Raw genomic sequence first — 9039 nt, 5'->3', positions numbered from 1 at the left:
GTTTTCACAATGTCGGTTACTTTGTGCTTATGTGGCCGCCGGTGTCCACAGGAGTTGAGAGAATCCTAAACACATTGTTTTTGTCATATTTTCTAAGCTTTAGGTTTAAAATAAAGTGTTAAGAGAAATTGTAAAAATAGGCGGGGTTGATGACTTTGTGGTGTGGAAGCTAGTAAAGAACTTTTGTCGCTGAATCCGCACGTGGTTAAAACCGAACAGCTAAATGGCTAATCAACATGCATTATCTAAAAATGCCTAAAATACAGTTGTTGAGGGTTTTTCTCAAGAAAAGATTAACAGCTGCTGCTGAGGAGTGTAGTATCTGAACAATTTATAGCTTTGGCTGAGGTTTTCATATGGTTGGTTAAATGAACTCTACTTTCTGAAACATCTGGAAAGTGTTACTATAGGGGCCCCCTGAAATAGAGGACACTTGGATATGTGAGAGGCTAGGGATTGGTCTATCTAAAACCACCCATCTTATGTTACATAGGATATATACCAGGTTTTGAACAAAGGACGGGGAGAATAATCATATTTGAGATTGGGTTAGTTGTTCTCCAGACTCTGCAAAAGTCTGTAAATTGACGCTGAAATCTTTTGATATAATAAACCTTTATAATCAAAGTACAGTGTCAGCGGATTTCTTATCAACACAGCATATCAGCATCGTTGTCTCGACACCACAGGAATTGGCGACAAGGATTTTGGGACGTGTTGCGTCTGTTTCAGCGTTCCATCGTGGGCTGCGAGCTGACTCCCGCTACAGAGGCCGGCAGATAAGGTGAGCTTTCTCACAACTTTGGGCGCTGGTCAGTTCGTGTGCCTATGTGTGCGTTGGGGGATGCACCGTTAAGAACTTGTGTGTGCGCTTTGCTGTCATTTGCTGTGGGATGAGAATCCGTTCTAAATTTCTAAAGTTGTTTGCGTTGAAAACAACGCAAACAGGGGGGAGTGAGAATATAATACAGGATAAAAGTGTCTATAGGAATTGATAACACTGGGCCCAGGGAAATTGGCTTGAATAAAATTAAAGGGAAAAGGAATAGAATGAAGGAATAGGACAAGGAACTAAGGAAAAATGTATACTGTTAGGACGTCGCTGATCTACGGAAGCCCTCAAACGAGGCGATCTTTAAGATGGGCCACAAATCCTGGAGAGTCACTAGGTGAATTTTCAGGTCAGTTCAAGGAACTGTGAGATTGTAGAATATACATTCAATTGTATGTTACCTCTCGGTATATAGTTGACGAGGTATACAGTGGGGGGAAAAAGTATTTAGTCAGCCACCAATTGTGCAAGTTCTCCCACTTAAAAAGATGAGAGAGGCCTGTAATTTTCATCATAGGTACACATCAACTATGACAGACAAAATGAGAATTTTTTTTTTTTTTTAATGAATTTATTTGCAAATTATGATGGAAAATAAGTATTTGGTCAATAACAAAAGTTTCTCAATACTTTGTTACATACCCTTTGTTGGCAATGACACAGGTCAAACGTTTTCTGTAAGTCTTCACAAGGTTTTCACACACTGTTGCTGGTATTTTGGCCCATTCCTCCATGCAGATCTCCTCTAGAGCAGTGATGTTTTGGGGCTGTCGCTGGGCAACACAGACTTTCAACTCCCTCCAAAGATTTTCTATGGGGTTGAGATCTGGAGACTGGCTAGGCCACTCCAGGACCTTGAAATGCTTCTTACGAAGCCACTCCTTCGTTGCCCGGGCGGTGTGTTTGGGATCATTGTCATGCTGAAAGACCCAGCTACGTTTCATCTTCAATGCCCTTGCTGATGGAAGGAGGTTTTCACTCAAAATCTCACGATACATGGCCCCATTCATTCTTTCCTTTACACGGATCAGTCGTCCTGGTCCCTTTGCAGAAAAACAGCCCCAAAGCATGATGTTTCCACCCCCATGCTTCACAGTAGGTATGGTGTTCTTCGGATGCAACTCAGCATTCTTTGTCCTCCAAACACAACGAGTTGAGTTTTTACCAAAAAGTTATATTTTGGTTTCATCTGACCATATGACATTCTCCCAATCCTCTTCTGGATCATCCAAATGCACTCTAGCAAACTTCAGACGGGCCTGGACATGTACTGGCTTATGCAGGGGGACACGTCTGGCACTGCAGGATTTAAGTCCCTGGCGGCGTAGTATGTTACTGATGGTAGGCTTTGTTACTTTGGTCCCAGCTCTCTGCAGGTCATTCACTAGGTCCCCCCGTGTGGTTCTGGGATTTTTGCTCACCGTTCTTGTGATCATTTTGACCCCACGGGGTGAGATCTTGCGTTCGAGGGAGATTATCAGTGGTCTTGTATGTCTTCCATTTCCTAATAATTGCTCCCACAGTTGATTTCTTCAAACCAAGCTGCTTACCTATTGCAGATTCAGTCTTCCCAGCCTGGTGCAGGTCTACAATTTTGTTTCTGGTGTCCTTTGACAGCTCTTTGGTCTTGGCCTTAGTGGAGTTTGGAGTGTGACTGTTTGAGGTTGTGGACAGGTGTCTTTTATACTGATAACAAGTTCAAACAGGTGCCATTAATACAGGTAACGAGTGGATGACAGAGGAGCCTCTTAAAGAAGAAGTTACAGGTCTGTGAGAGCCAGAAATCTTGCTTGTTTGTAGGTGACCAAATACTTATTTTCCAGGCCTCTCTCATCTTTTTAAGTGGGAGAACTTGCAGAATTGGTGGCTGACTAAATCCTTTTTTCCCCACTGTATTTCCGAAGTAGCCTCTCATTGAATATCTGCAACTCAAGATAGCACAAATTTAGGAAGGACTATAAAGGAAATAGGAGCGACGGAAGCATGCGGTATGAATGGATGCATTCTTGTTGATTATGTGTGTGTGTGAGAGAAAGAGAGCACGTGTTTGTGTAAATAAGGAGGTCTCTGTTGTGTTTCAGCTGTGTGTTGACTCATGCTATGATAAGATTTATGTTAGAGATATATACATATATATGTTTTGGTTGAGAACAGGGGTTTTAGTTTTTGTAAGGAAATATGTTAATTACGGTTAAAACCTATGAGCCCCTGGGAGGACGTTATGATTGTATAGAGAGGATTTGTAATGGATAAGAAAATAACTATAAATCTGCAGATTAGAATAAGTGAAGATAGTAAAGTTAAGAAACTTCGAAGTAGGATTTGTGTTCTATGTTTTGTGTTGGTTTGTGCGTTTTGTTCAGTGTTACTGTTTGTCTGTGTTGGAAAGAACGGAGGGACAGCTGGTCTGTCTGCTGTCTGACTTAGAGAAAAGTTACTGTGGGAGAGCTCCTCTCACCTTGAAAATCACACTAGTAAATGAGCTGCGCATGTGTGGGATTTTATGAGTTTAGAGTTACACAGAGCAAATAGGCCACTCCCCTGCCTGCACTGAGCTGCTGGGAGACGCAGACTTAGAGCTGAAAAAGAAAGGGGGAGACTTTGAGTACACACAATAAAGTATTCTGTTTGTTAAAGTGGCTGTTGCTTAACTATGAACCTATTTGATTGAGATTGATTGAATTTATAAATGAGAGCTATGTTGACGGATTAAAAATAAAAATAAAAAAATAAAATAAAATGTCATTGCGCTATTTATAATATTCCTGAGTTAAGCTGTTTGCTTATTTCTTAGCGCGAATGTGAACATAGGTATGTCTAAAAGGGTATTGTATGGTTGAAATAACCCAGTGAGTGCATAAAATACTAAATTCTTGTCTGTTTCTTTTGTTCTCCTGTGATGTGAGAAACGAGAAGGAGACAGAGAGAGAGGAGGTGCTGACCAGTGCGTCACGCGACAGAGTGTGCTTATCCGGATCCAGTCCAATTAAGGCCAGTACTGTTCTATCCACAAACTTACTTTCCCTTACAGGATATAATAGATACATTGTGTATGCATAAAATATTTCATTTTGTGACCATTTGGCAGGGACTTGGCAACAGACTGATCAATTGATGTAATTGAGAATTGCACATTGAAGTTTTTTGTGCATGGGTTGTTTTGATTAGAGTTGTGTTGGAAACCCAGCACTGAGATTATTCTGTAAAAGTAAAGTGATTGGGTGCTTATTAAGCAATTGGTTTGTGGGTGCTGTAGTGTTGCTGGATTACAGGTCTTTCTTTTTTGATTGCTCTGAAGTTGACTAGTTTCCTTTACCTTTCTTTATCGGATGTGGTAAGATTGCCACTAATCAATAATTTGGTAGAAGAAGAAAAAAAAAAGGAGGGAAACATAAGCTACTTAGCTTAAAGTATTTTTTGGTTTACAAATTAATTAGTTTAAAATAATAATAATAATAATACAATAATTCACAATAAAGGAATATAAAAGAGTTGTTACAATGGGGAAAAAGGACGTCAAAACTATGAAAGTAATTACTCCTGTTGATGTAGTACAAAATAGTAATCCATTAGTTAATGGTATTGCAAGGTTATCTGGAAAATTGAATAAACGTTGGCCTGACATTGACAAAAACTGATAAAAGATACAAAAGATAAAAGAGACAGAGGTATAGAGAAAATGGCAAAAGAGGTGAAGATAACAGAAAAACTAATGGCAGAAGTCAATACACCTTTCTCACATAAGGATTCAACAAAAAGACCCCCACCTTACGAGGAAGAAGTAGAGTTTAAGGACGTCTATCCTCAGCTTCCAGTAATCATTCAGGAGGGTGATTATTGCATCAGAGATTAAGAGGAACGAATAATAGAGAGAGGACAAGCAGAAACAACCATAAAGATGAATCCAAACTCCAAAAGTAAGAAGAAAACGACATATCTGGAAACTAAGGGTAGAGTGAGGTTCAGGAGGATGGAATTTGAAGATGATGATCAGAGTGATTCAGAAGAGATCATGGGTGGATATGACCCTGTGATCAGACGGAGGTTGGCTAGAGCGGAAAGAAGGGGTGATGAAAGTTGGAAGATGAAGGATACAAGAGATTCAATCTCTGATGAAAGTGAAGATGGAGACAGCGATGAAGATTTGGAGATAAAAGGTGCTTCATGTTCAAGAGGATTTTATCCTACAATGAAGGGAGCACAAGTAAGAAGAAGATGATGCCAGTGATAATTTGAGGACAGAACCTGGAGTATAAGCCTTTGCAGAATACCGATATGTCAGATATACTTGAGAAGCTGCCTACTCTTCAAGATGGAGCATATCCTTGGATTTCAAAGTTGGAAGAAATTACGGTGGGAACACAGTCTGCCATAGGAGACATTAAGATACTTTTGGCTAATCTCCTTGGGATTCCAGGTATGTAAGACATTTTTCAGAGAGCTGGATTTAATCGATATGTGGGGACTGCGGTGAATGATCCTGAGTTGTTAGCTGCAAGTAGAAATAGGCTGTGGAGAGCACTGAAAGATATGTTTCCAACAAATGTGCATCCTGAAAACATTCTGATTGACCCACTAGGACAACAAGAAAATCCGAGAGCCTATGTGTCAAGAGCTCATCAAGTGTGGAGAAATATTACCGGAAATGATCCAGATGTGAGTCAAATAGAGCAGTCAATTTTGCGAGCTAAACTGCAGATGGGGCTGCCCTCACCAGTAAGGAGCAAACTGGCAGAGGTGGTTGGACTTGGAAGCATGGCAAAAGGTGTCTATACAGATCATATAGCCCATCAAGTGGATCTATACAGGAAAAAGGAACACAACCAGAAAGAACAGGACCAAGAAACTCTCAGAAAACTCAATCAAATACAACTGGTGGAGAATAAGAAGACGGAGAAGAAACAGGCTTTGGTTATGCAGAATCAGTGTTCATCAAATCAACAATCACTGCCACAGCTTCAACCGAACCAGGTCCAACCGCAATTGTCCCCGCCACCACTAGTGGGACCAGTTGTTTCATATCCACAGCCAGTTTCTGGACAGACACAGAATTGGAGAGGAAGAGGACGAGAAGGCTTAGGAAGAGGAAGAGAAGGAAGATTTAAGCCATACTTCCAGCAATCTTCAGAAGTGTGTTATAATTGTGGACAGGTTGGTCACTTTGCCCGTGAGTGTAATGGGCCAGGAGGAAACACCAGAGGAAATTTCAGAGGAAGATACAGGGGCCAGTCAAGATCATTTGGAGGACCGGTGAACCCTTATAGGGGCCCGGAGCCAGGATTCTAGAGGTGCCCAGAAGATCCGAAAGGGGGGTGTCAGCTGGTAGCATCAGGACCGGAAAAAGATCCAACAATTGAGGTGAAAGTAAACAACCGACCATTGGAAGTGATGGCGGATAGCGGAGCTGCTTTCACCTGTGTTCGGCCTGAAGATGCTACACATCTCCCTATGTCCAATCAACTGATTCGGACAATTGGATTTGAGGGAGTGAAACAGCTGATTCCTCTTACGGAACCAATTGAGCTCTGCTATAAAAATCAGAAACTACAATACCCATACTGGTATCGGAACATACACCTATTGCATTGTTGGGAAGAGATGCATTGTGTAGATTGAATTGTACAATAAAATGTATGCCAGACGGCTGTCTGGTAGAAGTGCCAAAATAAAAGGTTTACCAATTGTTGATGACGACAGAGATGGATTCTTCTTCAGTATTTTGGATTGGAAATCTCAGTGCAGATTTTTTGAAGCAGGCTAAGTTATGGGAGAAATTCATTGTGGCAAACATGCCAGATGCGAGACTTCCTGAATATCCATTTCATTGTACGCTCAAGTATTTCAAGAATGCTGCCCAATCGAACTCAGAGGAATGGTTGAGTCATCAATCAAAGAAAGTTCAACTCAACTCATGTTGCATAATTTTAGGACCACAAGGAGCAGCTATGAAGATAAACACAGACGATTATCTGGATAAAGAATTTGAGATTGAGAAGAGTGTGCCACATGTGACCTTGTTGGTTTCTGAAGACTATGAGCAGAAGCATTTAGGAGAAATGATGACAGAAGCAGAGAAAGCTGTTTTCGTACCAATGAAAGAGAATTTGGTGATTTGGAGGAGTGAAGATCAGCGATTTCTCAAAATCATGATTTCGGCTCAAGGACAAGGACAGCCACAAGCTGTACGGATGACACATGAATCTATTTGCAGTGTGAAGATGGATTCAGACTCTATGAAAGAGGAGATGTTGCAACAAGTTCCAGAAGGTTTGTGGTCTCAACACAGTGCCGATATTGGACTTGTGAAATCAGCCCAACCGGTGAAAGTTGAACTTCGACCAGGAGCCAGACCTCCTTGGAAGAATCAGTATCCATTGAAAGATGAAGCAATCCAAGGGATTGAACCACAAATTTAAGGACTTTCGAAAGCAGGTGTTTTGAAATCAATAAAAAATCCTCAGAGTAACACGCCTTTGTTGCCTTTGAAGAAACCCGATGAGACTTATCGTATGGTTCATGATTTGAGAGCAGTGAATTAAGTAGGGACCTTTGAGAGCTATGGTTAAAGATACTGGGAATGGACAACTCCATAGCAATCTTTCCTGGACACAGGAAGGCCTTGTGGCATTTGAAACGAAAAGAGGCACCGGCACTCACACTACCAGACTACTCTAAGAATTTCTTGCTATATGTGTCTACTTCTACTGGAGGTAAATATGCTTGTGCAGTTCTTTGTCAGCCGACAGGTACAGGGACGAATCCTCAACCTATTTCCTACTACTCTACTGCCTATTCAGAAGTAGAACTAGGGCTACCACTGTGCTACAGAGCAATGGTGGGAGTATATTCAATGTATGACAAAGCATCATCTGTTATGATGGGTTACCCAGTAACAATCCTTACCCATCATAGTCTCAGAAATCTTCGGAACTATGGAAAATATACATTGACTATGCCTAGGCTCAGAGACTATCATAGGCTCTTAGAGCAGGAAGATGTCACCCTAGTGAGGTGTGATACGGTGAATCCAGCCGAGAATTTGCCAACTTCAGAGGATGGTGAGCCACATGATTGTGTTCAAGAAGCAGAGAAATACTCGAGGCTTAGATCAGATTTGCAAGCCTTTCCATTACGTGAGGCAGACCTGGAGTATTAGACTGATGCGTCTTGTTATAGTGTAGGAGATAAATTGTGTGCTGGCTATGCAGTAGTTAAAGCCCAGGGAACTGGATTTGTTGTTGAAAAGGCTGAAGTAATACCACAGCCTGCGTCCGCACAACTTGCTGAACTTGTGGGGCTAACAGAAGCGTGTTTGTTAGCAGAAGGAAAGCGAGTGACGATATATACTGATTCTGCATATGCACATAGTGTATGTCATTTGTTTGGAGCAGTATGGAAAGGTCGAGGGTTTAAGAAAACGGATGGTTCTCCGATAAAACATCATGCGCAAATAATGAAACTGTTGCATGCTATGATGAAGCCTTAAGAGATAGCGATAGCTAAGTGTGCAGCTCATAAAACTGATGTGTCAAAAGTCACACAAGGGAACAAAGCTGCTGATGAAGCTGCAAAAGCCGTCACAGGAGCGGACAAATTGGGCAAGGTTTTTCTGGTCACTCATGGAGTGGACTTGGAAGACAAAATTACGCTTAAGGATGTGATTTTGATGCAGGGAGCTGCTTCTACGATTGACAAACAGTTATGGCTAGACCGAGGTGCCGTCAAAGATGCTACTGGTCTTTGGAGAAACCATGAGGGGTTGATAGTAGCGCCTCTAGACCTATTAAGTCTGATGATTCAGGAAGCACATGGGTTAGCTAATGTTGCAAGGGGGGAGGTTAGGAGAAAGATCACAAAGGAGTATGGTTTTTGGGCACCATATTTGCTTGAAAAGGTTGACTATGTAATAGGCAGGTGTACAATCTGTATGAAAAATAATGTTCGCAGAGGTGTGACTGTTCTTCTTGGTTACATTCCTACACCAAGAGGTCCTATGTGTGAGTAGGTTATCGATTTTGTTGATATGATAAAACCAATTGAAGGGAAAAGATATATGCTGGTGGTTGTAGATAGATTTTCACGATGGCTGGAGGCATGTGCAACCAAGCGAAAAGAAGCTAAGTGGGTTGCCAAGTTTTTGTGTAAAGAAGTCATAAGCAGGTGGGGACTTCCCGATAGAAATATCCTCAGATAGTGGGAAAGAGTTT

Source organism: Coregonus lavaretus (assembly GCF_964263955.1).
Source record: "Coregonus lavaretus genome assembly, chromosome: 21".
Lineage (NCBI taxonomy): Eukaryota > Metazoa > Chordata > Actinopteri > Salmoniformes > Salmonidae > Coregonus > Coregonus lavaretus.
The sequence above is the reverse complement of the archived record's forward strand: the minus strand, read 5'-3'. Positions refer to the sequence as shown.